Here is a 22610-nt window from a genome sequence, read left to right as displayed (position 1 = left end):
TGCTGAGTGATCCGTTTTCTGACTTACAATAATGTTTATAAATAATAAATCACAAAGAAGTGCCCAATATAATTCAAAGCAAACATTTTCTTTTGCAATCTAAGGTTGTGGAGGGTTGTCAGCATAAGGTTAAGGCTGTCACTTGTGACTCTTGTGGTGAGAGAGATGAAGCAATTGATGTGGAACTGATGAGAGTTGTGGATTGTGTGGAGGTTGAGTATTTACAATGTGTGTTTGTTGAATTGGAGGAAGTTTATTCATGCTTTGCATGCTAGTTCTTCATCTACATTGAGGGAGTTATTCATAAATTGATCCAATGTTAAGAATATGGATAGTTCTGTCTGTAGTGTTAGATAGGTAGATAGATAGATAGATAAATGAATAGATACTTTATTGATCCCAAAGGAATTTACAGTGTCACAGTAGCACTGCAAGTGCACAAATGTAAATATTGGAAGAGAAGTAGAAAGAACAAAAATAAGTTACCATAAACAGTCTAACAGGAGGGGGATCATCACTTCCCTGGCTGTAGGTTGATACATTATCGAGCCTAATGGTTGAGGGTAACAGTGACCTCATATAGCGCTCTTTGGAGCAGCACTGTTGTCTTAGTCTATTACTAAAAGTGTTCCTCTGTTCAGCCAAGGTGGCATGCAGAGGGTGGGAAACATTGTCCAGAATTGTCAGGATTTTCTGTAGGGTCTACCAAGGCCTTCAGTGTATCCAGTCTGACTTCTATAACAGAGCCAACCTTTCTAACCAGTTTATTGAGCCTACCGGCATCATCCACATTGATGCCATTGTCCCAGCACAACACAGCATCAAAGATTGTACTGGTGACAACAGACTGGTAGAACATGTGAAGGAGAGGTCTGTATATTCCAAAGGACCTTAGTCTCCTCAGGATGCAGAGGTGACTCTAACTCTTCTTGTACACAGCCTCTGTGTTGGTGCTTCACTCAAGTCTGTCATCCAGGTTCACCTCCAGGTACTTGTAGGTCCTCACCACATCGGCAATCATTCATTACTAGTTGAATGGACATCATAATACTCTCTGTGCTCAGATTGGTGACAAGTCTTATACAAAGAATAGAGACAGGGAAATATAAGGAATATACTGCAATAGGCAGATTTTAGACAGCTGGACAATGGAGGAAAGAGTGCAGATAATTCAAGGCAGAATTAGGAGGGATATAGGACTGTTGGATAGACATGATGCTTGAAGATTGATGTTTGAGCAATTGTAAATTCAATAGATAGCAGATCAGTAGTCACTTCTACTATAGACAACCAAGGTCTATTGAATGAGCAAGATCTATGTGGGGTTATTATGTCAGTGGGAAGGTTTTGAACAAATCCAACCCTATAAAAAGAGGAAGATGGGGCAGGGTTGAAGCTGGAGATAAGAATGGATTTCAGCAGTGGATTTTTTGAAGAGCCTGCCTGACCCAATGTTACATGACATTTTTCTATGCTAAAGAGCAATGGTAACAGCAGGACAATTCTATAGTTTCAATGTATCCACAATGCTTCCTTTGTGCTACATATAATCTCAAGCATCTGCATCTTCACACCAATACTCCAGACCATCAAAATAAGTGTTAATCCCCACACACTCTGGGCCACATTCATGCATATGCAGGTATCTGAGGTCAAATGGAGTGTTTCTTTGTTTGCAATAGATCCCAGTCTACAGCTCCAAGAACACCATTGTTCTGGGTTCATTTTAAATTCAATCTACAATCCACGTTTAGAACTGAAGACTAATTGCTGTTGAAATTTTTATATACCATAACTTCAGAATATGCCAAACATGAAGTATACATACTTTGTTAATAAACATACTTTGAACTTTGCACTTATATAAACGTTTAAAATTATGGGAGTGCGGCAATAGTGTTTATTTTCCCCGAGGGTAGGTCCAAAGTTTCCGTAGTCCAAAGCTAGCAATCGTTGATTTAGGGTGAGGGGAAATATTTAAAAGTTTTGTACACATAGCATAGTGAATTTCTGGAACGAGCTGCCAGAGGAAGTGGCTGTGGCAGGTAGAACGGTATCATTTAAGAGTTAATTGGATAGGTGCATAAGAATGTGCTGAACACGGAAAACTGGAAATATCTGGTCAGTATAGATGGGTTGGGCTATGGTGTGTTGCACTATGACTTTAAACAATGGAAAGATTCAGCACTAGTAATAGTGCTGTATTTAGCAGGAATTTTTAAAAGAAGCACTTTGAAAATCTTTTCCGAAAGTGAAAATCTAGACTGTTGAAACAATCTGAGTAGGATCAGGAGAGCTTAACAAAGCCGTAGACTTTCCAAGCTAAAAATTTATTACTTATTGAGATACAGAGTGGAATAGGCCCTTTTGGCCCTTCAAGCAGTGCAACTCGGTAACGCACGATTTAACCCTAGCTTAATCACGGGACAACTTAGAATGACGAACTAACCTGCTAACTGGTATGTCTTTGGAATAGTAGGAGGAAAGTGGAGCACCCAGAGAAAACCCATGCATTCCACAGGGAGGAAGTACAGACTCCTTACAGATGAAGTCAGAATTAACTCCAAAATCCGACACCCCAAGATAACTGCTACACTAGAGTTGAGCCAATGGCAGAATCTAGCAGAGCTGTTTAAAAAAAATGCTTAATTTATTGGCATGTTCCCATAATGAGGAATTGTGAGTAGCACAGTGACCAGTTGGTAGAGTTGCTGCCTCACACCATTGATGCTGTTTGTGTGAGATTTGCATGTTCTATTTGCAACCACAATGAATCTCTCCAGTTGCTCTGTTTTTCTCCAACCTCCCAAAGAGGTTAGTAGATTAACTGGTTATTGTAAATTTTGCTAATGTGCAGATGAATGGTGGAAGATGTGGGGAGAATGAAACATAATTAATATAGGATAAAAGTAAATAGGTGATGTATGCTTTGTATTGGTTTGGGTGTTGGATATGCTGAAGGACCTGTTTCTGTTCTATATGTCTTCTCAACTCTGTGTTGCTTCCTATGCTCAGCTGCTCCACTGTGGAGGGCTTATCCAGGCCAAAGATAAGGAAAATGCCCAGCCTGCCAGATGTCAAAGCCGTGAAGCTTTTTGAATATTTCTGATATTCAGGAACATGTAACGTATTAGATGTGCAATAAGTGATTAAAAAATGTAAAAAAAAAACTTATATAAACGTAATAGAAAAACACCTAACTTTAAGATTAGAAATGATTAATATGTACATAATGGAAATGAATCACAATTATTTATATAATGAAAATTGTCTACTTAAAACAGAATTGTTGGTATTATCAGGAAAACCTTCCATGGAAAAGTATTAATTACATTTTTCTCTCCATAGATGCTGCTTAATCTGCTGAGTATCTCTAGCACTTCCTGCTGTAATTTCAGATTCCCAGCATCTGCAGTCTCCCACTTTTCAATTGCCTTCTCCTAACCTCTTTGTAGCCATCCAATAATTTTTTTTTAACATCACTGGTTTCATAGACTGACACTGATAAGGTATCTTTGAGCGGATTGCCCAACATAAATAATGGAAATTCAACAAGGTTCACTTTCAAATATAGTTTAATACTTCTATGCATTTACCAGCAAAATCTAGGTCTATGTTCTAAACCTTTTTCTCTGAACGAGAAATTTAAATGTACAGTATATACGACAAGAGTTAATTGTTTCCTTATTGCTCATTCATATAAATTGTGAATTGAATGAGCAAATGAATGAATAAATGAAATAAATAAATGAATGAAATAAATGAATGAGCAAAACAAATTCTGATGTGTTGAGGTTTATTTTCCTGTAAATCCACCAACATTAATGCTTTGAATACTTTTTAAGTGATTTGCCTAAAGATGGAGACAATTTAATGGCTTTATTCTGTGGGGAGCTATGCAAGAGAGGATGCTACTCACATGTTCTATATTGTTGAAACAGCTATCAGTCAACGGGTTCATTATAGTGGAACTGTTGGTGTGCAAATCGCAATTATACAAAGTTAGTTGCTACATTGTCAGGTTCTCTCTATAATAAAGATAATCTTGGGGAAATGCATTTATAGCAAAGTTGAACTACTGCTCAAAAGCCTGTGCTTTGGCAGGCAATAAAACAATTTCAATGTTAGAAATAATCCACAACAAGCAAAACTTACACATTCAGTCTGCAAATATGGTATAAATTAGAACTGAGTCTGAGCTCTAGTCTAATAAGGGAAATAGTTACTTGTAATACACTGTAATATTATTAAGGTTTATTTTTAAGTCTCTATCAGTGCCATTATTACACAACATGTGAACTCCAATGTGAAGAACAAATGGGTAGAACCTGTAAATTAAATTAAACACCGGAAATCTGGAAAAAAATAACTGGAAGCACACAGCAGGCCAGGCAGCATCTGTGAAAAAGAAACAGAGGGTCTCTGAGCTGAAATGTTAACTCTGCTTCTCTTTCGACAGATGTATCCTGTCCTGATTGTTGCCAATATTTTAAGATTTTCTTTGTGTGGATTCTGTGTCATTTGTTACACTGTTACAAATTGATACCACAAGATAACAGACAGTACACTGCATACGATTAAAGGAGTTACATTTATAAATCTTAACTGAAGGGTTAGTAAAGAATAACAACAAGAAAAGGGCTCATTCTAATTAAACAGTCAAATGTACACAAATTGGAGCTCATCGTGAATTTCTCTGTCACTCACGCGCTGGGCCCTCGGTCAATGTAAAAGCACACACCACCTTCTGAGCGTCGCTTACTATCCATCTTGAACAAATGAGTCTCCCACCAATTGTATGCTACAGCCAGTTCTCTCCAGCATCTTCTCTCTTCATCTCCTCTTGAACAAAAAAAAAACCCTGAAGCCAAACCTTATGGTCCCTCACCAAGAAAATCTCCTGCTAATTGGATGGCAATGCTCCACATCATTCCTTATCTTCAACAATAACCCAAAAAAGGCTGAAAACAGTACAGACTGCTCTTACAGAACTGTTAAATGAAATACCTACAGCATAACAGTAAAGATGTGGACCAGAACATTACATACAGAATACAATATCGGTAATAAAAAGGAACACTATCACTGCAATTTGTACCATCCAAGCAAATGCTACTCGAGCATTGGAGTCATCATATCCACATTTTGTACAAATAGCAGAAGATTCTTATCACAGTATTGACCGTTGTCTCAACCAGATTAGAAGAAGCAAGGGTTTATTGAGAAATAAAATTAAATCTGAGAAAAATAGAATTCTTGATGTTGATGTCTGAAGTCTCATAGGTGTCTGGGGAACAGAATTCTGCTCTGTGATCAATTACAGCAGAAACCTCCCCAAATCCTAAGGCATAGGAATTATTCCTTTAAGGCCCAAATGGTTTTCTCAGTAAATGCAGTAGATGCATGTCCTGTAATGTTCTTCAGCTGCTATCAGTACAACCAATGAGCTTGGAAATTAGTTTGCAGAAAATTCATTTATGCCTGTGTTACAGAAGATGCGTTTTTTTGGGAGTACTTTGCATTCTTGCCTCAGATATTCTTGTGATGTCTCTTCTATTGAGAAATTGTTCTGAGAATTCTGACATACTTTACCTAACAGCAATATTATTTATGTGTCATATTTTGCATGCGTAATGATATTATTAATATTCTCATGTGTACCATACACTCAAGTAGAAATGATCATGATTTACAACCAGCATAGTTAAATCGGAGTTCAACAAAGGGGACATCAAATTGAAAGTAAGCCTTGCATGATTGAATATTTTGCCTGAAATGGTATTTCTCTGTGTTGAAAATCATCCTGAATACTAAATAGTTTTGCTGGCAGTTGTCAAGCAGATTGCAGTGCTGTGAAGTGATCACTGGCCTGGGGCAAAATTTAATTATTCCATTTTCAGGGGTGATGTACCTCATGTGAACCATGTACCATTACCATGACCATCTCCATTCCTATATTTCACCTTCATCTTCAGCAAGATTATCCCCCTCCTCTTCCCAGTTTGAGCTCATTCACTTGGTAATCTCTAATATCACTCTAATAGCTTCATCCCTCATTATTTAGGTTAATGCAGAAATGCTGTTTGTAGGACATTTGTTAAAGGGAGTGTGTCACAATAATCTTTTCTTGAGGCAAAGATGTTGAGATTTGTTTTGTGATTGGCACTCCAATTAATATGTTTAGTGCTCCAAAAATGGGTGATGTCAAATTTAGAGGACTTACTGTGCTCTTTCTACTAGACAAAGTGTCTTAATTATCCATAGGTTATCCATTTAGCTCATTACATTATTTTGTTATTAAGTTATTTACATTTATGTCACCTGACTTGGTTGTCCAGTTAGAATGAATTATGAAAGTATCATACCTCAAGCATATTTTATTAGCTGTAAACTCAGGAAATATGTTAAAAAATATATATATCATGTTGGGATCATAAAAGGCGCATTTTATGTTGAATTCTGTTTTCTCCACTGAGCATGACAGTTAAGCTTTATTTGAAAAGTAAAAAGAAAACTTGTAGATATTGGAAATCAGGGAGAAAAACAGAGGGTGCTGGAAATCATTGTCAGTATAGGCAGCATCTATGGCAGGAAAAAAATGAGAACAAATGCATTTTCTCTCATTTGCCCCTATTTTTGGTCAATGGCAGTCTATCAGAACTGGAATCATTGAAAGTGAGTGCAGAGAGAATGATTAATACCAAAAGCAACAATCTGCTGGAAAGAATCAACAGGTTAAGTAGCATCTGTAGGACTGTAGGATGAAAGAATTGTCAACAGTTCAGGGCAAATTTCTGGATCAGGATCAGATTCCCTGCTTGTTAGACACCCTGCTGGATGCTTAGGGTGTCCTTTATGGACTGGATGGATGTGCCATTCAAAGCAGTCACTCAATCTGATTTTGGTTTCTTCAGTGTAGGGAAGTCCATATTATGATCACCAAAAGGAACAAAATGAATTTTAAAGAAAAGTTCAACTAAATTATTGCTTCCCTTGGAAGGACTGTTGAATCTCTAGTGATTGAAAAAGGTGGAAATAAAAGGGCGGAAGAGTCATCTGGCACTCCCTGGTTCACTGCTCATTCTTCAATAATCAAACTCTTTAATAACCAACGAAAAACAGGATACTAGAGGAACCTAGTGATGAGGCTATGGTCAGTTGATGTAACTCTACATCTAAAGTCAAGATTCCAGACTAAATTATATTGAGAAGATTATACTAAACAGGTGAAAGAGAGGAGTAGAGTGTCACAACCACAGATTCAGCAGCGCATCTGATTCAGCAATTGCGTTTGTGAATATGCACCTGTCAGCTAATTATTACTTCATTGTGAACGTATTTAACTCCATTCATTCCATCGCAGTATTTGTCGAGACTGGGACATGGACATAGCTATGTTTTGTTATCTCCATTCCACCTTGTCTGAGAAACTGGACTGTCGATTTAACTGACTGTGAAGGCTAGCGGTATTCGTTTTGCTCTTAGTTGTTCCTTTCAGCCGCAGCGTAGGTTTCATTTTCCGTTTGAGAGTTTTAGTTAACAGCCTTGTTGGCCTAGTGTTTATTGTTTTGTTTTCCCTTTAACACGGTTCATATTAAAGTCTGCGAACTATCGACCCTCTTCAGTGTCCCTCACACCGCACTTGGGTCATGTCCGCATCTGGTGATATAGAGCAAGAGATAGCATATAATAGGTGGATCCAGGTGAGGAAGAGCGATAGGCAGATGGAGCAGGGGAGAATGTAAATAGTGATAGAAGTTAGAAGGTGTCAGGTGGAGGCAACAAAGGGCTGAAGATGATGAAATCTGACAGAGAGGAGGGAGGAGCATGGAATCAAGTGAGGGAAGTGGGGAGTGCAGATGAGATTGAAGGTTGGGGGGAACCAATGGGGGGAGTGTGTGAAGAAATAGAGTAATGAGGGTTGTAGTGAGTGAAAGAATAAGTGGGTGGATCCAAGGGTGAAAGAAATGGGACAGAGACGATAAAAGTTAGCTGAAACTGGAGAGTTCAATGTTCGCACTTTGGGTTGTAGAGAACCTGGACAGAATATGAGATGTTCTTCCTCTAGTTTATGTTTGGCCTCAATCTGGCAGTGGAAGGGGCTGCAGACAGACATTGTGGTGCAGAATTGGAGCTCCACATACAAAGCAATCATCTACTTTGAACTTGTTCTCACTATTGCAGATAAAGACACATTAGAAGCAATGGATACAGTAAACAAGGCCAATAAACATGCGAATGTCTGCCTCACCTGGAAGTTCATTTTGAAAGCCTGGATGGTGGTGAGGGAGAAACACAGAAAACCTACAGCACAATATTGGCCCTTCGGCCCACAATGCTGTGCTAAACATGTACTTACTTTAGAAATTACCTAGGGTTACCCATAGCCTCTATTTTTCTAAGCTCCATGTACCTATCCAGGAGTCTCTTAAAAGACCCTATCGTATCTGCCTCCACCATTGTCGGCAGCCAATTCCGCACACTCACTACTCTCTGCACAAAAGACTGAAAATAAAATTATAATATTGAGAACATGCTGCAAAAAGTTGTTAAAAGTGAGTAGAATCAGTTCAGGGTAGAGGTAATTGTAGTTATTCCCACTGATTCAGGAGCCTGATGGTTGTAGGGTAATAAATGTTCCTGGAACTGGTGGACATAAAGCTTCTGTACTCTCTACCCAATGGTAGTAGTGAAGAGGGCATGGCCTGGGTGGTGAAGGTATTTGATGACGGATGCTACTTTCTTGTAGCAGTGCTTTAAGTAAATGAATTCAATGATGGGAAACAGTTTGCCACCAATCGGCTAGGCTGTGTCCACCACTTTCTGTAGACTTTTCTGTGCTGGGCATGCAGTTTCCACACCATGCAGGGACGCAACCAGTATAGGTACTCTGCACTGTGTATTTATAGAAGTTAATCAAAGTTTTTGGTGACATGCCAGATCTATGCAAACTTCTAAGAAAGTAGAGGTGCTGTTATAACTTCTTTGTGATGACACTTATGTGCTGATACTCCGGTATGTTAACACCAAGGAATTTGAAACTACTGACCATCAAAAATCAAGATTCAAGTTAATTTTTCACATGCATTCAAAATATACAGTGAAATGTGTCATTTATATTAACAACCAATACACCCAAGGCTGGGGCATCCCGCAAGTGTCGCAACATATTTTAGCGACAGCATAGTATGCCTATGATGCTCGGCGGAACAACACAGAACACAACAAGCAACAGTAGTAAAACAAGCCCCTTCCTTCATCCCCACATAGCAACTCCTTCAATCCCACACCAGGCCTCCAGCGAACTTAGATTTGCAGACAGTGGACTTCGACTTCCCCCAGCGGAAAATTCGCAAAGATTGACAGTTTCGGCTCCGGTCAACAGGCCTAGACTTGCGGAGTTCTGATGAGAAGTCGTAGTAACAGGTGTTATGTCTTCTATAGTTACAGTGGAAAGTTTCTGAGGAGAGGAGAACTGTTCCATTTCATTCCACAGATGTTGTCTGAAATGCTGAGTTCCTCTAGCATCTTCTTTCTTGGTCCATACTCCAGCCTCTGCAGCCTCTTGAGTTCCCATCTAATAGCACTTTACTATGCAGCACTCGCCCTCTTCTTTCCTTCCTTCCCACTATGCAAACACCCAGACATATCTGCAAATGCAGCTGTAATTCACTTGCACTTCTATTTTGCATTAGCATTCATCACTCTCAACGTTGTCTTGTACATTAAAGAAACCAATAGGAGATTGGTTTTAAAAACACTTTTAAAAACTTTTAAAAACACTTCTATTCAGTCTCAAGGGAAGTCATGACTTTTAAGTTGCCTTTCAATTTAGTTATTTGTTCCACTTCCATCCTAATCTCTCTGATGCTGGCTTGCTACATTGTTCAAAAGTTCAGTGAAGAACATGTCTTCTTTTGACTTGACACATTGCAAACTTTGGGACTAAATATTGCGTTCAATAATGTCAGTTAACCAATCCTTCCTGTTTGTGTATGATCTAGTAGGCTTTAATGAGAGACCATATGCCTGTAACATTAATTTAACTTCTTCCTCTCTATGTAAACGCTACTAAATCTGATGAGGGTTTCCGGTGTTCTCTTTAACTTAGATTTCCTTGTTCAAGATTGTTGTATCCTCTCTCTAATGTTCTCATTTATCTCCCTCTATTTGCACTTCTTCAGAGAGATCATTTGTGATTATTAAGTATTCATAATCCAGTCTTAGGTGGGTATCAACAACATTTGTATCACCTGTGATTTCTTACTCCACCCTATCCCTGGCATTCCCTCTGACCCCCTTCCCTGTAATTTAAAAACACTTATTTTTAAACTTTTCCCAGTTCTGATGGGAGATCATTGACCTGAAACATAAACTCTGTTTCTTTCTCACACTGTCTGACTTACTGAGTACCTCTAGCAGTATCTGTTTCAAATGTGATTAAACTCAGTCATATCTGTAACCTTACTGCCATGATTATTTTCTACAAAAAATCTGCAAAAGTGTTCATGCCTGAAAGGGATCTAGTAGACTTGCTTAGACAGCCTGTAGTATATCACTTATAGTTATGGTATAAATGTTAAATCTGATGTTTAATTTCATGAACTCAAGCAGAGTTAGTCTGGTGAACTTTGCTTCAGACTCTCCAGAAGTGGATGACCTAATCTTATGAATGTCTCCCTGGCATCCTCATGGATTATCCTCAGCTAACATCTCTGCAGGGTTTTCATAGTCTGCATTTGACTGCTGGCTGCCTTCTCGTCTGTTGTCATTGATTTCTTCCATCCTGTTCCGTTCTCCTCCTCTTTTTTTGTCGATTAAAATTTCAAATTGAGGTAATGTAGGCAATCACTGCCTAACATTATTAAGAATGAAGAACAGGCAAAATTCTCTCAGTACTTACAAAATTCATTAGGCATTCAAAGGCAAATCTAGCTTAATTCAGAAACAAAACAGAGAAACAAATTAGTTTAAAGCTTTTCTGTAGCTTCAACAATCTTTTGAAAATTTCCTTAGGCTTTAGACATCAAAGTAAAACACATCCAATAGGATCAGCCAATATTGGCAAGTGATACTCCTCTTTTATTAAGTTCTAAATTACCCTTGTGCAATGGGAGTTCAAGTTATGGGATTCGTGACTCCAACCCTATTCCTCCTCATTAAAACCTATCACAATAATCTCCAAGTTGTAGTGGTAAGTGCACATATAAGAAAGACCTCTTTGCATTGCAAATTGTAGTGGAGCCATTGGGGCTGGATTTCACTTTGAGAAAAGGAAACTTGCTAACTTTAATCCAACAGCAGTGAATAAATCTGGTTCCCCTACTGCTATTTTTAAGAGCCAGATTTCAACTCTGTAATACACTTGATACCATGCCGTTGCCCTTGTTTACCTTCAGTGAGCAGGAGTGAAGCCTCAATCCATCATCCTCAATCTAAGGTCCCAATGAAATTTCAGGTTTGCACTAGTCCAGTAGTCAAGGGGGAATTGTGATATGTTTATTCATCAAAATCAGCACTAGGGAAGATGTTTGCACCCAAGTCAAACCTTTGAAGCTGAGGAAAATCTAATAGCAGTAAAGACTTGGGCAAGAGCCAAAAACAGTGCCAAGTTGTAGAGAGCTTAGACAGTTAATAGACCTTATGAGATTTGACTTCATGTTGCCTTTTAATTTATTTCATCTGCTAAAAATCTGAAGCTGAATTAATTATAGATGAAGTGTAATTTATGGGATCATGAAATTATAAGACCATTCAACTTGCCACTTCTACACTAGCCATCAAATACTTAGCTATATTAGTTATATTGTAGAGCACTCAGTCTGTAGCCCTCTGTGCTTTGGTGTTTGAAGTGCTCATCTAAATATCAGTTATCTACCTGTACCAGTCCCTCAGTTTATGCATTCCAAATTTCAACTGCTTTCTGGGTAATAAATAATTTTTTTGTCAATCTCCTTTAAATCTTTCATCCCTTACTTAAATCAATTCTAATTCTGCTTTGGGGAAACCTTTCTCATTGCCTCCCACCGCACTGCTTTCCTTGTGTGTGAAATAGGAAGCCAAACTCCACTCAATTGAACATGGGAGTCATATATAGCATCCACACTCCCAGCTGCAAACATCCTTCACCCAAATTCAATGATGGCCACAGCATCATACCCAGCCATCTGTAAAAGTGCAACAAGATCATTCACCTTATTTCTTATCCTCCATACATTGAGATATAACACTTTGTATACTGTATTTTCTACGCTTTCTGATTCTGCATCCCTAATGCACAGATACTCGCCCTGCTGGCTGCAATATTCTCCAATCATCTGCATGCCCTGCCTTAAAGACTGACTGCATGCTATCTTTGTTTTTTATTACAATCTGTCCTATCCTGAGTCCCTTCACTCCAGTTTCCACCCCCCTGCCAAATTTGTTTAAACCCTCCCCAACAACTCTAAGAATCCTGCTGCAAGAATATTGGTCCCCTTCCAGTTCAGGTGCAACCCATCCCTTTTGTATAGGTCATACCTCTCCCAGAAGAGATCCCAATGATCCAAGAATCTGAAGCCTTGCCCCCTGCACTAGCTTCTAAGCCACACATTAATCTGCCAAATCATCCTGTTTCTACCCTTTCTGGCACGTGACATAGGCAGCAATGCCTGGAGGTCCTGCTTCTCAGCTTTTGGCCTAGCCCTCTAAATTCTCTTTTCAGGACCTCTTTGCTTTTCCTTCGTATGTCATTGGTACCAATATGTACCAAGACATCTGGCTGCTCCCCTTCCCTCTCCAAAATACTGTGGACACATTCCGAGATGTCCCTGACCCGAGCACCTGTGAGTTAACATACCTTCTGGGTGTCCACAGAATCTTCTGTCTGTTCCTGTAACTACTGAGTGCCCTATTACTAACACTCCCCTCGCTTCCTCTTTCCCTTCTGCACCATAGACCCATACTCACTGCTAGTAAACTGGTCCCCGTGGCATTCCCCTGGAAGGTCATCCCCTACAACAGTATCCAGAAGAGTATACTCATTATTGAGGGGGATGGCTACAGGGGTGCTTTGCACTAACTGCCTATTCACCTTCCCATTTCTTCTCCTAACAGTCATCCAGTTACCCGCCTCCTGCAACTTGGGGTTGACTACTTCGATGTAATTCCAATCAATGATCTTCTCTTTCTCCCATAAAAGCTGAAGGTTATCCAGCTGCTGCTCTAGATCTCAAGGAGCCACAGCTAGATGTGCTACACGCAGACGTAATTCCCTTAAACTACACTAAGTACTCCTGACACAGTAAGAAAAAAGGGAAACTTAACAAAATCTTACCTGGACAACTTTCCAGAACTAATGCCCTTCAGAGCCAAAGCTTGACATTCCCACTCGCACCACTGGCCCACTCCCAGCAGTGGCCGCTCTGGGTGTCCCTTCTGTACTTTTATTTCCTCCTCTTTGCACTGCTCCCTCTAACCTGCAAGAAACCTCCTCACTGTGTGTGTTGCTCCTGCCACTGACTGGTCACAGAATGAGACCAAATGCCAGCGAAGCTCCCGTTTAAACTTTTGACAATTAAGTCGCACATTCACAAGAAATTAGGAATACATGAAGCTAGACTTACATGTAAAATATCCAAAAGTTATATACAATGAGTAAATGCAGTTTTAAAGTATGTGAGAAAACTAATATGTATATATTCCTTAAAATACCAAGGCTGGTCAAACACTATACCAATAATCAGGTCAATCTTTTACATAATATTAACATAAAATATTGCTGAGATAGCACCCTCATTTAGAAGCAGAATCAGGTTTATTATCACCAGCATGTGTTGTGAAATTTGTTAACTTAGCAGCAGCAGTTCAATGCAATACAAATATAGAAGAAGAGGGAAAAAATTATTATTAATAATAATAATAAATAAGTAGATCAGTTACACTATATGTATATTGAATAGATTAAAAATCATGCAAAAACAGCAACAATATATATTAAAAAAGTGAGGTAGTGTTCATGGGTTCAATGTCAACTTAGGAATCGGATGACAGAGGGGAAGTAGCTTTTCCTGAATTGCTGAGTGTGTGCCTTCAGGCTTCTGTACCTCCTACCTGATGGTAGCAGTGAGAAAAGGGCATGCCCTGGGTGCTGGAGGTCCTTAATAATGGACGATGCCTTTCTGAGACACCGCTCCTTGAAGATGTCCTGAGTACTTTGTAGGCTGTTACCCAAGATGGAGCTGACTAAATTCTCAGCACTCTGCAGCTTCCTTTGGTCCTGTGCAGTAGCTGCACACCAACACCCCCCACCCCCAGATCTAACAGTGATGCAGCCTGTCAGAATGCTCTCCATGGCACATCTATAAAAGTTTTTGAGTGTATTTGTTAACATACCAAATTCCTTCAAACTCCTCATGATGTATGGTCGCTGTCTTGCCTTCTTTATAACTGCATCGATATGCTGGGACCATGTTAGGTCCTCAGAAATCTTGACACCCAGGAACTTGAAACTGCTCAATCTTTCCACTTCTCTTCTCTCTATGAGGATTGATATTGTTCCTTCATCTTACGCTTCTTGAGTTGAAACAATACCTGCAGATGATCATTTTGATGGCACAAGCAAAAGAAAGGTAACAAAGGATTGTGTATAGGTACTTCAGTCTGACTGAAAATCTCTGCTGAGAAAATGGAATGGCTGCCCTCCTGACTAGGTTGAACTGTATTTCAAGATAAAAGTCAGCAAGGCTATATTTCAAAATGAAAGCCTGAACATCCACTGTTACATACACTTCAATTGTATTCTTGTTCACACTTATTTTTTTCTAAGGAAAACAAAACCAACCTATCCAAGCTCATCTCACAGCTGAAATATAATCTACTGATAAATTTTCTCTGCATGCTTTTCAGTATCTCCACATTTGTTGTGTGGTTTGATGACTAGAATCAAACACAATCATTGTTCCGAGCTGAGGCAAACCTCAAAATTGAAAGCTTTTTTCTTTGACACCACATTAGTCCAGTTGTTCTTGCAGAGCAAAGCCTTTTGAACTAAACATAATCAAAATGCTGATGACATGTTTCATAATGATCCTCATCATTAATTGGACTTTATCAAGCACAAAACCACACAGTTCATGGGTATCAACCCACATTAAGAATGCAGTTTTCTACATTCTTCACATTGCTTTATGTAATCTCCTAACAGTATACTCAAAACAGGCCACCACACAGATTCCTTTGCTCTTAGATGATTCTTTTCAATGCCTTGATATTTTTGGTGGATTAGACTGATGATTTAGGCATGCTGAGAAGCAAAAATGGTGAGTCTGGAGCCCTTTAGCAGCAAAAGATCCAGAATGGTGAGTGTGTTTCTTTCAAGCCAGTAATTTCTGAGTTTGTGAGCTCCTTTTGGAACAGCTGTCCATCTACACTCACAATATTGCATGACCTTTCTGCAGATTTGGTCTTTTTTTAACTCAGTATGAATTTTGTCCAGTTTACTCAGTGATGCAGGAAATCTTCCATGCATCTGAGCTAAGTAGATTTTGGTGTCTTCCATGAAGGTGGAGTCAGCTTCTGTCCACTCACTTTTTCATTGCCTTTGACAGAGTCTCTGGTGTTGTGAGAGATTTGCCGGCTACACGCTTAATGTCATAACAATATCTCATAAACCTCCTTCTGAATCTTTGCAAATAGAGAGATAATTCATCCAAGTGTTTCGAGCTGAGGTGGCTTGTGGTCTGTTTCAAGAAGGAATTTAAAGCCTATCAAGTAGTAGTGGAAGTGTTCACAAGCCCTCATGAAAGCCAACATCTCCTTTTTGATTTAGACGTAACACTGTTCAGTAGGAGTCAATGCAGTGTGCTGCATATACCACTTGTTACCATTCACCACTGCAGTATTGCATGAGCACTCCCTTTAGGCAAAAGAAAGAGGCATCTGCAGAGATCTTGGTTGCTTTGTTTGGATCAAAGAAAACCAATGTTGGTGGAGAGATGAGATCTGATTGAAGTGATAAGAATGACTTCCCCTGTGGGGCATCCCAGGTCCAAACATTTCTCTGAGAGAGGAGGTCATGTAATGGCTTTGTTTTCCCTGCCAAGTCTGGAATGAACTTTCCCAAATGGTTTACCAGGCCAAGGAGACTGTAGATCTCTGATATGTTTGTCGGTTGTTTCATGTTTCAAACTGATGTCAGCTTGTCTGAATCTGGCTACACACCCTCTGAGGACAGTCAATGGCCTAAGAACGTCATCTTCAACTTTGCAAATTCACATTTCATTTTGTTCAGGGTGATTCAAACCTGTTTTAGTTTCTCCAAGGCAGCTTCCACTATTTTGTTATGTTCCTTACTTGAGCCTCCAAAGAGGATTATGTCATCCATGTGGCAGACTACTTCTTCCAGTCCCTCCAAAATTTGGTTCATCCTCATTTGAGAGCATTCAGGAGCTGATAAGATGTTAAAAGGCAGTGTCTTGAAGGCATAGTGTCCACATGGTGTGATAAAGGTTGTGAGATTCTGTAACTCAGGAGCTAAATGGATCTGACAGGACCCTGAGTTTACATCTAGTTTGGTGAGGAACTTTGCTCCACCCAACATAGCCAATGTATGCCCAAGAGAGGGCAGAATAAATTTCTCCTACCTCACTGCATTACTCAATTTTGTTAGAGCACAATAAATCCTCACTATGTCATCTGGCTTGGAATCTGAAACAATGCCTGCACACCAGTCAGTAGGTCCATTCACTTTAGTTATGATGTCAGGTGCCTTGATTCTTTCAAGTTCAGCTTTGAGTTTGTTCAACAATGAGACTGGTATGAGGCTGTGGTCCAGAGTAGGGCATCAGTCCTGGCTTCAGTTGGATAAGGTCTTTCAGTACTGTGAACAACTCTGGCTACTTCATCTGCCACTGAACATTGAGATGAGGTTCAGCTTCTTGATGGCATATCATCCCAATACTGGTGAGAAGAGATTATGGACAACATAGACGTTTTCTTTTAACTGTTCCTCACTTTTATGAACAGAAGTAGCAAACATTCCTTTCACACTGAACTTATGTTTCCTTGGCCCCATGAACACTTTCTTTGTTGAATTTAGTGTAATTCCTGTCTTCTTCACTAGTTTTGTGAACAGGCATTTGGCGATGGCTGTGACATCTGCCCCAGTGTCCATTTTGAACTTCACTGTCTCATTTTGCACCAGAACAATAGTACATCAGCCTTGTCTATTTGAATCTAGAGTCCAAGGAAAGCTCACTCTTTATCTGAATCATGGTTTTTTTTGACCTCCTGAAGAACTGTTTGTGAGTGACACTGGTTTTTATAATGGCCAACTATATTGCATTGGTAACATTTCACCTCTTTGGTAGAACAGAGCTCTTTGACATGGAATGAAGACTTGCTACATCTCATGCTTCACCTTAGTATTAATTTCGTGCCCGAGTTCTGCCTGTTGCTGATGGACATTCTCATTTCCCCTTGCCATGGTGATAACTTTCTCTACTGTGAGATTTGCCTACAACTGAAGTCTCTCTGACAATTTGGCGTCTACCTGCCCAACAACAATCCTGTCTCTAATGATCTCAACCCTCAAATTTCCATATGCCCTGTTGTCTGACAGGGCACAAAATGCTTTTTCTGAGCATCTGTGAGTCCTAATCCACCCATGATGTTATCTGATTCGTCACCTATGCAGTATATCAGTGTAGTACTGGATGCTCTTCGAAAACCTGCATGAGATTGTTTGCAACCCTAAATCTCACAAAGCATCTGAACCATCTCTTAAGGTCCTGTGGTTTGACAGATGAGGTACTGCATGTATGTGCTCCATTTTCCTATTTGTTTATTTCTTAATTTATTTATTTGGACTATCAAATTCTTCTTTCCTCTCCCTGAGAGCTTCACTGACTTCTCTAACTTCTCTGTTGTGTCTGTGTATCTATAAGCTTCCCCAGGCTGCTGGCCCACAGTTCACTAAAATGCATCCATTACAATGAAGGCATTGCATAGCAACCCTGGCCTTTGTCAGCTCTTCTTTGTGCGACATACAGTTACCAAACTAGCATAGGCAGTTAAGATTGAAACATTGAATTGAATTATTTAAATCTTACATCCATCCCACAACGTGAGGGAGTAAAAATCTTAGTGTTATGACTCCATTGCAATGTACAGGCCTGTGAATTTAGAAGTCTAATGCCTTGTAGCAAGAAGCTATTGGTCCTGGTTTTAATGCTGCAGTACCGTTTGCCAGATGGAAGCAGCTAAATCAGTTTATGGTTGGGGTGACTGATGTCCCCAATGATCTTCCAGGCCTTCTGTCTGCACCTGCTGCTATAAATGTTCTCAGTGGAGGGAAGTCCACATCCACAGATGTCCTGCTCTCTGAAGTGCCCAGAGATCAAGGTTGGTGCAGATTCCATACAGGCAATGATGCAGCCAGTCAGGATGCTCTCAATGGTGTCCCTGTAGAAGGTGTTGAGGATTTGGGGGCCCATGCTAAATTTCTTCAATTACCTGAGGTGGAAGAGATGCTGTTGTGCATTTTTTGCCACAAAGCCGGTGTGTACAGTCCAGGTGAGATCATTGGTGATGTATATACCGAAGAACTTGAAACTACTCACCTTCTTAATTGCAAACCCATTTATGTTGATCGGGGAGAGCCTGTCTCCGTTCCTCCTGTAATCCACAATCAGCTCTTTTTTTTTTGACATTGAGGGAGAGATAGTTACCCTGGCAGCACTGCGTCAGGGTGTCAACCTCTCCTCTGTAGGCCACTAGAAATAAAACTGATCAAAATTGTGTCATCTACGAATTTGATCAGCAGATTGACAAATCTCTGGATATTTTTCATAGATAGGCTCAAACAAGAAAAGTCTTACTGTAAATTATTTCTTGTTGGGGATCTCACATGGTCTGTAGCACCAATTACTTGAAGATCAACTACTCTTGACACTATGGTATTGAGGGATAGCACAGACCACACCAGGATGCCAGCAAGCAGGATACACAAATGAAATTTATTGAACTCTGTATGTGAATTCCTCCCATGTGAGACTGGCTAACTGAGTGGCATAGGAATAACACTATTAACTACCACTACAGTTGGGACAACTTATTATCTGTGATTTACAGTTCCGTAATGCCATGTTTTCCCAAAGCAGTTTGTTTACCAGATATATTATTACAGTGTTGTAGCTGGGATATGAAGTGTCCCATAAGAAAGGTGAATTAACTTTTTATGACTGCTTAGTGAATAGACATTTATATGTGAATAAATATTTACCTTTCTTCCTCTCTTTAATTTTTAAAACAAGTTCTTTGTGTATCATGGGATAAAGACTGTAAAAAACAGTTGCATCAGCAGCCTGAGTGAGAGGCTGATGATCAACATGAATATATACTGTATTTCCTTTGATGATGGCTTGTATATTACTGATATAATTTCTTCCATCCAACCTGTTTGAAACTGCATGGTCTACATACCACATAACTATTTTCACCACAAATGTTATAGTCCTAATGATCCCAAACTGTGAGTAATGAAACCTAACACAGGGAAAACAATTCTTTACCTATAATAAATCAAAACAGGCCAGACCTTGCTAGACCAGTTTATCTGGTTGGAAATCATGCCACCACTAACTTAGAATGGATGCAGAAGGCTCATCACATTAGCCCTCTCACCTTTTTGATTCAAGCAGTGAGGTCTGGAAGGTGACTACAGAAAGTCACAAGAGTCCTTGTTCCCAGAATACCACAAAACTTTTTCAGAAGCCTATGGCTTTCTCATTAGACTCTTCATCTGTAGTCTTCAAATCCCTATTGAAGCGATTTGGCAATTGTTTCCTGCGCCAGGACTGAATGACAAATTTCTGAGAGGTGATTTCCCCAGAGAACCTCTGAGAAACTCAGTAAGATTGGATTTTGCTGTAAGACTCCGTATGGAATGAGATAGAAAGGAAAACTGACATTTTGTGTTAGCATGAGCAACATCATTAGCATTCATTTTGAGAGGATATAGTGCTAAGGCTTTATAAATCATTGGCCAGACTGAACTTGGAGCATTGTGAATAGGTTTTGGTCCCTTATCTAACAAAAAATTTGCTGCATTGAAGAGTGTCCAGAGAATAATCACTGGTATGAAAGGGTTAATTCATGAAAAGAGTTTAGAAGAATGGGCGGTAGGGGGGAAATCTCATTGAAACCTATCGAATATTGAAAAACCTAGATAGAATGAATGTGGAGAAGTTGCTTCCTATATTTGAGGAGTCTAGGATAAGAGGGCACTGCCTCAGAATATAAGGACATTCCTTTAGAATAGAGAGGAGGAGGCGTTTCATTAGCCAGAGAGTGGTGAATCTGTGGGATTCATTGCCACAGATGGCTGTAGAGCCCAAGTAATTGGGTATACTTAAAGCAGAGGTTGGTAGGTTGTTTATTAGTAATGGTGTCAATGGCAATGAGGAGAAGGCAGGAGAATGGGATTGAGAGGGTTAATAAATCAGTCATAATGTAATGGTGGAACCAAGTTGATGGGTTGAATGGCCTAATGCTGCTTCTGTAAATTATGGTCATATGGACCCTCCAGGTCTGTACCAATCAGCCAGCCAGTATTTCACACTAATTCTTCAATAATCCTACTTTTTTTATTCTCCTCAAATTCTCATCCAATCTTACCCCTCACTTACACTGGGGACAATTTACAGTGAGCAATTAACTTACAAGCCCTCAAGCCTTTGGGATGTAATAGGGAAGTAAAGCACCAAATGAAGCCCATATAGTGGCAAAGCGAGTGTGCAAACTTCACAGTCAGCACCTGAGGTCAGGATAGAAGCAAATGTCTCTGGTTCTCCAAAACCACAGCCAAGTTCTGAGCCACTGTGTAGAACAAACATCAGTTCAAATGCCAGGGGTTCTCTTTGTAGTTACCAGTTACAGGCAGAAAAAAATTAGCACAAATCTATCCCCAAAGATAACATCCCAAGAGATAAAATTATCTCCATTATAATTTCCAATTCCAATTCAGTGATCTGTTGCTTTAAAATGATGAGTGTGTGTCTTCGGGATCCTATACCACCTGCTTGATCATAGTAATGAGAAGAGGGTATTCCCTGGATGGTGAAGTTCTTAATGGTAGGTACCACTTTCTTGAGGCATCACCTTTTGAAGATGTCCTCAATGCTGGGGAGATTAGTGCTCATGATGAAGCTGGCCAAGTTTACATCCTTTGTAGATTTTTTCCAATCCTGTACATTTGTGTTTTTATACCTGATGGCGATTCAGCCTATCAGAATACTCTCCATGGAATATTTGTAGAAATTTACTGGAGTCTTTGGTGACATACCAAATCTTCTCAAACTCCTAGTGAAATATGCAGAATATTATGCCTTCTTCATAATTGCTACAGTATGTTGGGCCCATGATAGATCTTCAAAGATGTTGATACCAAGGAATCTGAAACTTCTCACTTTTTCAACTGCTGATCCCTCGATGAGGACTGGTGTGTGTTTCCTTTACTTCCCCTTCCTGAAGTCCGCAATCCATTCCTTGTTATTACTGACATTGAGTGCAAGTTTGTTGTTGGCACACAACTCAACCAGCTGATCTATCTCACTTCTGTATGCAACCTCATCACCATCTGAAGTTCTGCTAACAATAGTTAAGTCATTGGCAAATTTATAGATGGTGTTTGACCTATGCCTACTCACACAGTCATGAGTATTAAGAGAATAGAGCTGCAAGCTAAGTACACATCCTTGAGGCGCACCTGTGTTGATTGTCAGGGAAGAGATGTTATTTCTGATCGCACTGATTGTGGTCTCCTGATGAGGAACTCAAACATTCAATTCCAGAGAGAGGAACAGAGGCCCAATGTTTGAAGCTTATTGATTAGTACTGAGGGGATGATAATGTTGAACGCTGAGCTCTAATCAATAAACAGTAGCCTGATGTAGATTTTCTGTTGTCCAAGTGGTCCAGGACAAAGTAGACAGACAGTGAGATGGTATTGCCTGTTGTTCTATTGTGGTGATAGGCAAATTCCTGAGGGTCCAGATCCTTGCATAGGCAGGAGTTAATTCTAGCCATGACCAAATTCTCAAAACACTTCGTCAAAGTAGACACTGTATGAATGCTCAGGGTAATAATTATTGATAATCATCCTGCTCTTCTTAGGAACCAGTATGATTGATGCCCTTTTGAAAACAAATGAGAACCTCAAACTGCAGCAGTGAGAGATTGAAGATGTCCTTGAACACATCCACCAATTGGTTGGCACAGGTTTTTAGTAACCTACAGGTACACCTTGCATATGTTCACCTTCTTGAAAGATGTTCTGACTTTGCCCTCTAAGACAGATATCACAGGGTCACCAAATGCTGTGGGGATTCACAAAGGAATAGTCTTAATCTCCCTTTCAAAGCATGCATAAAAGTCATTCAGCTAATTGTGGAGTGACACATTAGAGCCATTGCTGATTAGCCTTATCTGGAGTAATAGCCTGCAAATGACTTCACTTATAATTGCTTTTTTACTCTTAAGAATCATACCTGGACTTCTTGTAGAGGTTTGGATTACTGGTCTTGAAAGTCACAGATCTAGCCCTTAGCAGACTGTGGAAGTTTTGGTTCATC

The sequence above is a fragment of the Hemitrygon akajei genome, chromosome 10, assembly GCF_048418815.1.
Source record: "Hemitrygon akajei chromosome 10, sHemAka1.3, whole genome shotgun sequence".
Taxonomy (NCBI): domain Eukaryota; kingdom Metazoa; phylum Chordata; class Chondrichthyes; order Myliobatiformes; family Dasyatidae; genus Hemitrygon; species Hemitrygon akajei.
This window is presented reverse-complemented; position numbering follows the sequence as displayed.